General features: G+C 42.2%; 2 long non-coding RNA genes across 22 annotated transcripts; one reads left to right on the forward strand and one right to left on the reverse strand.

Moving 5' to 3' along the window:
• Nucleotides 1-1,716: 1,716 nt before the first annotated feature.
• Nucleotides 1,717-3,976, forward strand: LOC136191831 (uncharacterized). 3 transcript variants are annotated; one of them, XR_010670998.1, is made up of 5 exons: nt 1,717-1,791; nt 2,664-2,762; nt 2,822-2,938; nt 3,624-3,693; nt 3,756-3,976. It is a non-coding gene; the product is annotated as an uncharacterized lncRNA (long non-coding RNA). The 3 variants fall into 3 exon arrangements; XR_010670999.1 differs by lacking the exon at nt 1,717-1,791 and adding an exon at nt 2,253-2,611; XR_010670997.1 differs by lacking the exon at nt 1,717-1,791 and having other exon boundaries at nt 2,253-2,762.
• LOC136191830 (uncharacterized) lies at nt 3,922-11,939 on the reverse strand. 19 transcript variants are annotated; one of them, XR_010670978.1, is made up of 26 exons: nt 11,839-11,939; nt 11,640-11,781; nt 8,397-8,485; nt 8,243-8,341; nt 8,090-8,187; nt 7,936-8,024; nt 7,782-7,879; nt 7,626-7,723; nt 7,473-7,569; nt 7,320-7,417; nt 6,438-7,263; nt 6,285-6,382; nt 6,131-6,228; nt 5,978-6,075; nt 5,824-5,921; nt 5,670-5,758; nt 5,517-5,614; nt 5,363-5,460; nt 5,210-5,307; nt 5,054-5,154; nt 4,956-4,998; nt 4,856-4,890; nt 4,726-4,801; nt 4,603-4,660; nt 4,460-4,556; nt 3,922-4,409 (listed from the first exon to the last, which is right to left on the reverse strand). It is a non-coding gene; the product is annotated as an uncharacterized lncRNA (long non-coding RNA). The 19 variants fall into 19 exon arrangements; XR_010670979.1 differs by having other exon boundaries at nt 4,856-4,910; XR_010670982.1 differs by having other exon boundaries at nt 6,434-7,263.
• Nucleotides 11,940-12,709: the final 770 nt, after the last annotated feature.

A 12,709-nucleotide genomic window follows, 5' to 3' on the forward strand; every position in this document is an offset into this window, starting at 1 on the left:
ACCCTAACCCTAACCCTAACCCTAACCCTAACCCTAACCCTAACCCTAACCCTAACCCTAACCCTAACCCTAACCCTAACCCTAACCCTAACCCTAACCCTAACCCTAACCCTAACCCTAACCCTAACCCTAACCCTAACCCTAACCCTAACCCTAACCCTAACCCTAACCCTAACCCTAACCCTAACCCTAACCCTAACCCTAACCCTAACCCTAACCCTAACCCTAACCCTAACCCTAACCCTAACCCTAACCCTAACCCTAACCCTAACCCTAACCCTAACCCTAACCCTAACCCTAACCCTAACCCTAACCCTAACCCTAACCCTAACCCTAACCCTAACCCTAACCCTAACCCTAACCCTAACCCTAACCCTAACCCTAACCCTAACCCTAACCCTAACCCTAACCCTAACCCTAACCCTAACCCTAACCCTAACCCTAACCCTAACCCTAACCCTAACCCTAACCCTAACCCTAACCCTAACCCTAACCCTAACCCTAACCCTAACCCTAACCCTAACCCTAACCCTAACCCTAACCCTAACCCTAACCCTAACCCTAACCCTAACCCTAACCCTAACCCTAACCCTAACCCTAACCCTAAGGGCTAAGCTGGGCTACGTTGGGCTAAGCTGGGCTACGTTGGGCTAAGCTGGGCTACGTTGGGCTAAGCTGGGCTACGTTGGGCTAAGCTGGGCTACGTTGGGCTAAGCTGGGCTACGTTGGGCTAAGCTGGGCTACGTTGGGCTAAGCTGGGCTACGTTGGGCTAAGCTGGGCTACGTTGGGCTAAGCTGGGCTACGTTGGGCTAAGCTGGGCTACGTTGGGCTAAGCTGGGCTACGTTGGGCTAAGCTGGGCTACGTTGGGCTAAGCTGGGCTACAGTGCACATGCGTTTACGTAGTGGGCGGTGCTTCTTCAAGCTTGTTGTGCTAATGTTGAGCAAAATCAATTTTTACAAGCGTTTGCCGTCTTCTTACTTTTAAAAGTGTTTTATTTTTATAGAAAATTTAAGTCCTTCAAAATTGCGATTTTTAGTTTTACATTTGGTTTTTCGTTTTTTTGTGCTTGTAACAAAGAGAGACAAGTGGATTGTAGTGTTTTTTGTTGGCTAAATGGGTTTTTAGTGTCTGATTTGGTGCCTTTTTCTTATTGTTTTTGGTTTCATGGCGTTTTCTTTGTGTTTGAAGGCAATTGCTGCTAAAAGAAAGCATTTAACAACGTTGCGAATAAAAGCGCAAACGCCGTTTGGCTTTTGAGGCGTTTAGAAGACATACGGCAGAAAATCGTTTTTCTCAATTGTTTTTTCGCCTTTGCTCCCTACGGTGGTCTTCGTCTTCACTTTCTGTTCTGTTTGGCGCGGCGAGTTTGGTTTACGAAGAGCGATTGTGGCGTGCAAATGGTTTTCAGTCAGCGATTCCCTGCAAGGGGCCTCACCCATGTGCGCGATCTTCGCATTTTAGCGAGAAAGGCTGTTTTTGGGTTTTGTTAGGGGCTTTTCGCGCATCGCGAAGACTTCGGCGTTGTTTAAAGTATTTATGTATGGAGGGCCATGCGAAGTTGTCCATTTTGCGCGGAAAAGCTTTTCAAACCCTTCCCGCACTGTTATACATTGTAAATAGTACGTACGAACGAAACCTTGACTATTAATAATTGTTTTTGACGTCAGTATTTTAATCCGCTTGAGTCACGTGCGTACGTTAGCGCGCTTGACTCGCTTTTGCGAATGAATGGAAAATGGCTCATAACGACGGATTCGAAGTTCGAGCGACGTCAAAATAGTGTTAAAGGTGAGTATTGAGTAGTTTAGAGCCTTTTGGGCCGTTCGCGACGGTGCGAAACGGTCGAAATCGCGGCGTCGCGTCGCCAATGTGCGATGCGCATATCGAAGTACGATCGAATCGTTTCGATCTGACGCGGAATAGTGTTTTCGAAACGTTTCGAAGCGTTTTGCTGCATTCCGTGGCGTATTTTGAGCTGTTTTTTATACGCAAAAAGGGGGCGTGGCCCTTAACTTTCGTGCTCACTCTACGGCAAACGGCGTATCGTACGCCGTCGACGAACCGTAATTCGAAAACTAAATGATATAGGCTTTCGATCGATATTATGTTCGTCGCCGTACGTCGCGTCCTAACGGCGCAGAGGCGTCGTAAAGGGTGGAGTCATTTCGACGCACGCAAGTAGGCGTGTTTATAATATTCGACGCGTTTTTATGTCGAAAATTCGCCAATTTCGACGCGGCTCTTAACCAATCTTGTAGAGTCGTCAATGACGATTCGATTAGTCTTGGTCCGGTCGCCGAGCGATGTTTTGTGACGAAACGGCGTCCATTTAAAGTTATTTCGTCGCGAATGAGAAATTTCGAAATTGTTTTTCAATTTTCTCCGTCCCGTGATTGAATTCGTCCACGTTTTTTTGTGTAAAGGAATTCTATTAGATTGTATTTGAGGGGCGAAAAGGTTTAGTGGCCATTGGCCAAAAATTTGAGTAAAAATTCCACTCGAAAAGTTTTTGGCTTTTGGTACATCTTTGCGCTGTTTTAAAAGTGTCTTCCCGTGGTCGGATCGAGCCAAGATTTGATATCTGGTCTCTCTGACCCCGGAATTTTTGGTAGCCAAAGTTTGGTTGCCATAGCAACAAATTTGTTTATTTTTTTAAATAGATGTATTTGTATCAAGCGGGCCATAAGGGCCGCGTGGCCCGGAGGAGTGAACAATTTTTGAAAGCGATGGTCGAAAAAGCGATCGTGCGACGCTTAGAAGTGAGTAGAGCGACAATCGTGGTCTCGCGCGCGATTTGTGCCTATTTTTTTATTTTTAGAAGACCCGTCCCCGCAGCAGATGTGGAAATGGACGTATTTCCAATCGTCTCCTCTCGTTTAGCTTTCGTCAGTTTGAGAGATTTACAGGCGGAGAGGAGGAGGACATTTACTCATGTGTATGAAGATGGACAAATGCCCTTCGTTTTCTATAGAGAACGATGGACTATAGAGTTCGTTTTCTATAGAGAACGATGGACTATAGAGTTCGTTTTCTATAGGGAACGATGGACTATAGAGTTCGTTTTCTATAGAGAACGATGGACTATAGAGTTCGTTTTCTATAGAGAACGATGGACTATAGAGTTCGTTTTCTATAGAGAACGATGGACTATAGAGTTCGTTTTCTATAGAGAACGATGGACTATAGAGTTCGTTTTCTATAGAGAACGATAGACTATAGAGTTCGTTTTCTATAGGGAACGATGGACTATAGAGTTCGTTTTCTATAGAGAACGATGGACTATAGAGTTCGTTTTCTATAGGGAACGATGGACTATAGAGTTCGTTTTCTATAGAGAACGATGGACGATTGCCTACGTTTTCTATAGAGAACGTAGGACGATTGTCTTGGTTTTCTATAGAGAACGATGGACAATAGCCTTCGTTTTCTATAGAGGACGTTGGACAATTGCTCTTCTGTTAGGTATGTTTGTCGTTGAAATGTTTGTGGTATTTTAGACACCTCCTATAGACGCCTTCCGATTGTAGTTCTTTCTTCAGGGAATGTTCGTTTTCTTTGTATTTACTCTTGGAATTATTGCATTATTATTTCTAATTGGGGGTTTTCCTTTTTTCTTTTAGGCTCTGACCTCTATATGATTGCTATGTGTAAGAGATATTGATAGAAGGCGAGGAGCTGGATTTTTAAAAGGTAAGTCATCACCGTCACAACCATCAAAATTGATTATATGTCTTCATTCATATGGCACACAGATAAGAAAAGATTCAGCAAAATGGAAAATGACTTTATTTGTCTTGCTTTGCAGTACGTAATAATTTTTTATTAGCACTAGGCGCATAATACAATCACGCGCGCTCGCGTCTCACGTGGTCCTAGTTAGGCGCGTGGAAAGTAGATAGGGCGGCATACACAATAAAGTAGAGTGAGTCATGTCAAATTTTATTTGAATAAAGTCCCGGATGTAGATACAAAATTTAAACAGAGTTTCCCCTCTCCTCCATCCACCCCCTCGCCCCACATGGGAGGCAAGGCCAGGTGGGCACCTGCTGTGAGTCAAAGGACTCGTGGGGTCACTCCATACTCCCCCGCGGAGGGTGAGCCCGTTTAACCTCCTGGCTCCGAGCCTTGGACTGTGAAAGTGGCAGCTGGGATGTCAGTCCACTCACAGGTGCAATTCCAAGGGGCGTCACTGATTTACCCGCCAGTGCTCTGCCTTACGCGGGGAGGCAACTCGATAGCCTCTGCAGAGGTATGGCCTATTTATCGCTCTTGGCCACAGAGGGATGGCTGCGTCTGCCTCGTCGGATTGGAGGAACAACTACACGGTAAAACAATTGACAAAGGGGAAAACAAAGAAAAGTACCTGGCGTCCGCCAAAGTCTTGAGCGAATAAACGTCTCGAACAACTAAAGACATCTTAAAAATAAAACCTATGAATAGAATCCGTACTACATACTGTAACTCTTTTCATCGATCCTCGCTCTTCCTATTGTGTTTGTCCTCCTCCCATATCCATTCCCATACGTTCTCCTCTCTCTTCCAATAGCCTACTCCTAACCGAAAGAAATTAAAAATGAAACCTAAGAATAGAATCCGTACCTCATACTGTAACTCCTTTCATCGATCCTCGCTCTTCCTACTTCCTACGAATGTCTTCCTAAAAGGAAGGAAAAGATGTTAGGGAATCATTGAAAAATGATCTCTACTGTCTACGTTACGTACCTTGTGACGACGTCGGCATCGACGAAAGTCGGTGCTGGCGACGATTCCAGGGGAGTAGTGACGACATCAGACGTACCTAATGAGAAATCATAGGCCAAATACGTCTAAGAAAATTTGAAGAGAGGTTCACCTTGGTGGGAAACTTCCAAGGCGCCGATTGTCCTTCTAAAAGGAAGGAAAAGATGCTACGGAATCATTGAAGAATGATCTCTCCTATCTACGTTACTTACCCGAGAAATTAACCCCATCACCACCCACACCCATATAATCTACCTAGAGAAAATTAATTAGAAATGATGATTCAACAAGCTAAAACTACATCACTTACCATCGATCCCCCCTAGACAGCCCTCCCTCCTCCTGATCATAATTCCTTCGTTCCCACTCGCGTCCCTTGCTCGTATCCTTCCTCCTTACACCCTTACACACCTAAAAAATGAATTAGAGACTTCTCAATAGCTACAACTCTACCTATATCACATACCTTTGCTCCCTCGATAGTCGTCCTCCCTCCTGATCATAATTCCTTCCTTCCCACTCGCGTCCCTTGCTCGCATCCTTCTTCCTTACACTCTTACACATCTAAAAAACAAATTGGAGACTCCTCAATAACTAAAACTCTACCTACATCACATACCTTTGCTCAATTGATAGTCGTTCTCCCTCCTGATTGCTTTTCCTTCCTTCCCACTCGTGTCCCTTGCTCGTATCCTTCTTCCTTACACTCTTACACATCTAAAAAAACGAATTAGAGACTCCTCAATAACTAAAATTCTACCTACATCACATACCTTTGCTCCCTAGATAATCGCCATTCCTTCTGATTTTTTTCCCTTCCTTCTCATTTGCGTCCCTTGCTTGTATCCTTCTTCCTTAAACTCTTACACATCTAGAAAACGAATTAGATACTCCTTAATTACTAAAACTCTACCTCCATCACATACCTTTGATCCTTTGATAGTCATCCTCCCTCCTGATCATAATTCCTTCCTTCCCACTCGCGTCCCTTGCTCGCATCCTTCTTCCTTACACTCTGACACATATAAAAAAACAAATTAGAGACCCCTCAATAACTAAAACTCTACCTACATCACATACCTTTGATCCTTTGATAGTCATCCTCCCTCCTGATTGATTTTCCCTCTTTCCTATTCGCGTCCCTTGCTTGTATCCTTCCTCCTTAGACTCTGACACATCTAAAAAAACGAATTAGAGACTCCTCAATAACTAAAATTCTACCTACATCACATACCTTTGATCCTTTGATAGTCATCCTCCCTCCTGATTGTTTTTCCCTCCTTCCTATTCGCGTCCCTTGCTTGTATCCTTCTTCCTTAAACTCTTACACATCTAAAAAACGAATTAGAGACTCCTCAATAACTAAAATTCTACCTACATCACATACCTTTGATCCTTTGATAGTCGTTCTCCCTCCTGATTGCTTTTCCTTCCTTCCCACTCGTGTCCCTTGCTGGTATCCTTCTTCCCTAAACTCTAACACATCTAAAAAAACGAATTAGAGACTCCTCAATAACTTAAATTCTACCTACATCACACACCTTTGATCCCTAGATAGTCGTCCTTCCTCCTGATAACTTTTCCGTCCTTCCCACTCGCGTCCCTTGTTCATATCCTTTTTCCTTACACTCTTCCACATCTAGAAAACGAATTAGAAACTCCTTAATTACTAAAACTCTGCCTCCATCACATGCCGTTGATCCCTTGATATTCCTCCTTCTCCTTGCTCGCTTGTTCCTCTTCTCCCTCGCGTCCCTTGGTCTTGTCCTCGTTCCTCCCATTCCTATGTACACGCACTTATCTTTCTCCTCATCCCCACACTTTTCTTTCTGCTCATTTCAACACTTTTCTCGAACGTTCGAACGAGGATTCGAACGGGGAATTGAACGTTCGAACGAGGATTCGAACGTTCGAACGTGGAATGGGGGTTCAAACGTTCTAACGGAGGGTTCGAACGTTCGAATAGGGGTTCGAACGTTCGAATGGAGGTTCGAACGTTCGGACAGGGGGTTCGAACGTTCGAATGGGGGTTCTAACGTTCTAACGGAGGGTTCGAACGTTCGAACGGAGGGTCCGAACGTTCGAACGAGGGGTTCGAACGTTCGAATGGGAGGTTCGAACGTCCGAACGGGGTTCGAACGTTTGAATAGGGGTTTGAACGTTCGAACGTTCGAATGGGGGTTCGAACGTTCAAACGGGGGGTTCGAAAGTTCGAATGCATGACAAATTGTCCCAGGACAAATTGTCCTGGGGACAAATTCTCCCAGGACAAATTGTCCCCAGGACAAATTGTCCCAGGACAAATTGTCCCCAGGACAAATTGTCCCCAGGACAAATTGTCCAAGGACAAATTGTCCCCAGGACAAATTGTCCCAGGACAAATTGTCCCCAGGACAAATTGATCACAGGACAAATTGTCCCCAGGACAAATTGTCCCCAGGACAAATTGTCCCCAGGACAACCTTCCTTCCCACTCGTGTCCCCCTTGCTCGTATCCTTCTTCCTTACACTCTTACACATCTAAAAAAACGAATTAGAGACTCCTTAATAACTTAAATTCTACCTACATCACATACCTTTGCTCCCTAGATAGTCGTCCTTCCTTCTGATTGTTTTTCCTTCTTTCTCATTCGCGTTCCTTGCTTGTATCCTTCCTCCTTACACTCTGACACATCTAAAAAACAAATTAGAGACTCCTCAATAACTAAAACTCTACCTACATCGCATACCTTTGATCTTTGATAGTCGTCCTTCATCCTGATTGTTTTTCCCTCCTTCTCATTCGCGTCCCTTGCTTGTATCCTTCCTTCTTACACTCTTACACATCTAAAAAAAAAATTTAGAGACTCCTCAATAACTAAAACTCTACCTACATCACATACCTTTGATCCTTTGATAGTCGTCCTTCATCCTGATTGTTTTTTCCTCCTTCCTATTCGCGTCCCTTGCTTGTATCCTTGTTCCTTACACTCTTACACATCTAAAGAAACAAATTAGGGACTCCTCAATAACTAAAATTCTACCTACATCACACATACCTTTGATCCTTTGATAGTCGTCCTTCACCCTGATTGTTTTTCCTTCCTTCCTATTCGCGTCCCTTGCTCGTATCCTTGTTCCTTAAACTCTTACACATCTAAAGAAACGAATTAGGGACTCCTCAATTGCTCAAAATCTACCTACATCACACACCTTTGATCCCTAGATAGTCGTCCTTCCTCCTGATCCCTTTTCCGTCCTTCCCACTCGCGTCCCTTGCTTGTATCCTTCTTCCTTAAACTCTTACACATCGAAAAAAACGAATTAGAGACTCCTCAATAACTTAAATTCTACCTACATCACACACCTTTGCTCCCTAGATAGTCGTCCTTCCTCCTGAGAACTTTTCCGTCCTTCCCACTCGCGTCCCTTGCTTGTATCCTTCTTCCTTAAACTCTTACACATCTAAAAAACGAATTAGAGACTCCTCAATAACTTAAATTCTACCTACATCACACACCTTTGATCCCTAGATAGTCGTCCTTCCTCCTAAGAACTTTTCCGTCCTTCCCACTCGCGTCCCTTGTTCATATCCTTCTTCCTTACAGTCTTCCACATTCTAGAAAACGAATTAGAAACTCCTTAATTACTAAAACTCTACCTCCATCACATGCCGTCGATCCCTTGATATTCCTCCTTCTCCTTGCTCGCTTGTTCCTCTTCTCCCTCGCGTCCCTTGGTCTTGTCCTCGTTTCTCCCATTCCTATGTAAACGCACTTATCTTTCTCCTCATCCCCACACTTTTCTTTCTGCTCATTTCAACACTTCTCTCGAACGTTCGAACGAGGATTCGAAAAGGGAATTGAACGTTCGAACGAGGATTCGAACGTTCGAACGTGGAATGAAGCATCGAACGTTCGAACGAGGTGTTCGAACGTATGAATAGGGGTTCGAACGTTTGAATGGGGGTTCGAACGTTCGAACAGAAGGGTTCGAAAGTTCGAATGGGGTTCGAACGTTCTAACATAGGGTTCGAACGTTCGAACAGGGGGTTCGAACGTTCGAATGGGGTTCGAACGTTCTAACAAGGGGTTCGAACGTTCGAATGGGGGTTCGAACGTTCGAATGGGAGGTTCGAACTTTTGAACGAGGTTCGAACGTTCGAACGGAAGTTGGAACGTTCGAACAGGGGTTCGATAGTTCGAATGGGGGTTCGAACGTTCGAATGGGAGGTTCGAACGTCCGAATAGGGGTTCGAACGTTCGAACGGGGGGTTCGAACGTTCAAATAGGGGTTCGAACGTTCGAAGGGCGGGTTCGAAACTTCGAATGCATGAAAAATTGTCCCAGGACAAATTGTCCCCCAGGACAAATTGTCCCAGGACAAATTGTCCCAGGACAAATTGTCACCAGGACAAATTGTCGCCAAATTCCAAACCACAATGCTCTACGATGAAGGGAAAGACTTCTACGAGACGTTCGAAACGAGTCCGAAACGCAAAAGTTGGATTTAGGGAAATTTTGACCAAATTTCGATCGCACGCGAAAAAAACCTTTTCGTGCCTTTCAGCCATCCCAAATCCTCCTCAAAAAACCAAAAAAACGGCAGCAGAAGCGACTGCACGGCGCAGAAAATCGAAGGACAAAAATCGATTTTCCAATTCGCGACTCGTTTCGCGAAAAAGCGCACAACTCTGCAAGGAGACGTCGCACGAGCACCGCACCGGTGCCATTCGATTCGTCGTGGTCTCACAAATAAAACCTGGTACCACGTTCACCAATTTTCGCCAATTTTTGACATAAAATTAAGCGAAACAAACAATACGCCTACGCGCGTACACAGTAAACGACACAACCTTAACCGTGCCGCCACTCCGCGACGACGCGTCGTACGACGATAAGCGGCACGTCGATCGAGAGGGCATATGGTGCAGTTTACAAATTGCCGCCACTCGACGGCATCCGAGTAGCCGTTTGCCGTAGAGCACGTGCGAAAGAAAGGGAACACGCCCCCTTTCACGGACACATTAATTCGGCGAAAACGACTCCGAAAGCGACGCTTTGCGTCGCAAAACGTTCTAAACCGTCTCGAATCCTTCGTATCGAAGCCATTCGAAACGAAAAATTCAGTATTCGAAGCTCGCGCAACCACTTGGCGACGCGACGCGTTCGCACGCGCGCTCCGCGGGCGACGAACGCTCTAAAACTGATTGGCAACTATCTACTACTTACCTTTTGACGTCGCTCGGACCTTCACATCGTCGAAAACGAGCCAGAAACAGTGTTTCTTCGAAACGAGACGAGCGCGCTAACATACGCACGTGACCACACAGGTTTAACACGTTGACGTCATAAATAAACTATTAACAATCGGGGTTTCACATTGCTACGCCTATAGAATGGCACGGAAACACGTACAGAACGGTTTCGCGAAGATTGGACGAGGGACAAACTGTCCAAGAACAAATTGTCCCAAGGACAAATTGTCCCCAGGACAAATTGTCCCAGGACAAATTGTGAAGGACAATTTGTCCCCAGGACAAATTGTCCCCAGGACAAAATGTCCCAGGACAAATTGTCCCCAGGACAAACTGTCCCAGGAAAAATTGTCCCAGGACAAATTGTCCCATTACAAATTGTCCCCAGGACAATTTCTCCTAGGACAAATTGTCCCAGGACAAATCGTCCCAGGACAAATTGTCCCCAGGACAAATTGTCCCCAGGACAAATTGTCCCAGGACAAATTGTCCCCAGGACAAATTGTCCCCACGACAAATTGTCCCAGGAAAAATTGTCCCAGGAAAAATTGTCACAGGAAAAATTGTCCCAGGACAAATTGTCCCAGGACAAATTGTGCCCGGAGAATTTGTCCCAAGGACAAATTGTCCCAGGACAAATTGTTCAAGGACAAACTGTCCCCAGGACAAATTGTCCCAAGACAAATTGTCCCAGGACAATTTGTCCTGGGGACAAATTGTACCCAGGACAAATTCTGAATAAATGCAGAATTAATTGCAGAATTAATTCTGAATTAATGCAGAATAAATGCGGAATTTATTCTGAATTAATGAAGAATTTATTCCTAATAAATGTAAAATTTATTCTGAATTAATGCAGAATTTTTTCTGAATTAATGCCGAATTTATTCTGCATTAATCTAGAATAATTTCTGCATTAATGCAGAATTTATTCAGAATTAATTCAGAAATTATTCTCAATTAATGCAGAATTTATTCTGAATTAATTTTGAATTTATTCTGAATTAATGCAGAATTTATTCGGAACTAATGCCGAATTTATTCTGAATAAATGCAGAATTTAAATTAAATGAATGCAGAATTTATTCTGAATTAATGCAGAATTTATTCTGAATTAATGCAGAATTTATTCCAAATAAATTCAGAATTTATTCTGAATTAATTCAGAATTTATTCTGAAATAATGCAGAATTTATTCTGAATTAATGCAGAATTTATTCTGAATTAATGCAGAATTTATTCTGAATTAATGCAGAATTAATTCAGAATTAATTCAGAATTTATTCTGAATTAATGCAGAATTAATTCAGAATTTATTCTGAATTAATGCAGAATTTATTCTGAATTAATGCAGAACTTATTCTGAATTAATGCAGAATTTATTCTGAATTAATGCAAAATTAATTCTGAATAAATGCAGAATTAATTCTGAATTAATGCAGAATTAATTCAGAATTTATTCTGAATAAATGCAGAATTAATTCTGAATTAATGCAGAAAAATGCGGAATTTATTCTGAATTAATGCAGAATTTATTCTGAATTAATGCAGAATTAATTCTGAATAAATACAGAATTAATTCTGAATTAATACAGAATTAATTCTGAATTAATGCAGAATTAATTCTGAATTAATGCAGAATAAAAGATCGTGAACTTACGTAGACAAGGTGCTTCAGCTTTCTTTTCAACATTCTATATTCTTTACGAGAGCTATGCTGCCATGAAGCATCCATGATCGTATGTAAGGTGAAGAAAACGACAGGCGCTCCGTCGTGAGTCGACGATACGTCGGCGATCGTTCTAAAAGATCGCTCGTACACCCCGAAACGCCATGACGACGAAAAACTTAGCAATAACCGTTCAGAAAGTGACGGAACACGACAAGAAGTCGATCAAGAACCTCAAACTCGCTCGCTAAGCGATGCACTTGAGACGAACGACGAGCAGGGCTTTTCGAGTGTAACGCGCGCTAAAACATCGCGAAAAAATCTCACATTCTCTGAAAAAACACAGAATTTATTCTGACTTAATGCAGGATTTATTCTGAATTAATTCAGAATTTATTCTGAATTAATTCAGAATTTATACTGAATTAATGTAGAATTAATGAAGAATTAATGAAGAATTTATTCTGCATTAATTCAGAATAAAATTCAGCATTAATTCAGAATAAAATCTGCATTAATTGAGAATAAATTCTGCATTAATTCAGAATAAATTCTGCATTAATTGAGAATAAATTCTGCATTAATTCAGAATTAATTCAGAATTAATTCAGATTTAATTCTAAATTATTGCAGAATTAATTCTGATAAAATGCAAAATAAATTCAAAATTAATGCAGAATAAATGCGGAATTTATTCTGAATAAATGCAAAATTTATTCTGAATTAATGCAGAATTTATTCTCAATTATTGCAGAATAAATGCGAAATTTATTCTCAATTAATTAAGAATTTATTCTGAAATTATTCTAGATTAATGCAGAATTTATTCCGAAATAATGAAGAATTTATTTTCAATTATTGCAGAATTAATTCTGAATAAATGCAGAATTAATTCTTAATTAATGCAGAATAAATCGGGAATTTATTCTGCATTAATGCAGAATTTATTCTGAATTAACTTAGAATTTCAAGGAACTATTGTAGAAGGAAAAATTGCCCCAGGACAAATTGTCCTCGGAACAAATTGTCCCCAGGAAAAATTGTCCTGGGTACAAATTGTC

Source organism: Oscarella lobularis, chromosome 10 (genome assembly GCF_947507565.1).
Source record: "Oscarella lobularis chromosome 10, ooOscLobu1.1, whole genome shotgun sequence".
Lineage (NCBI taxonomy): Eukaryota > Metazoa > Porifera > Homoscleromorpha > Homosclerophorida > Oscarellidae > Oscarella > Oscarella lobularis.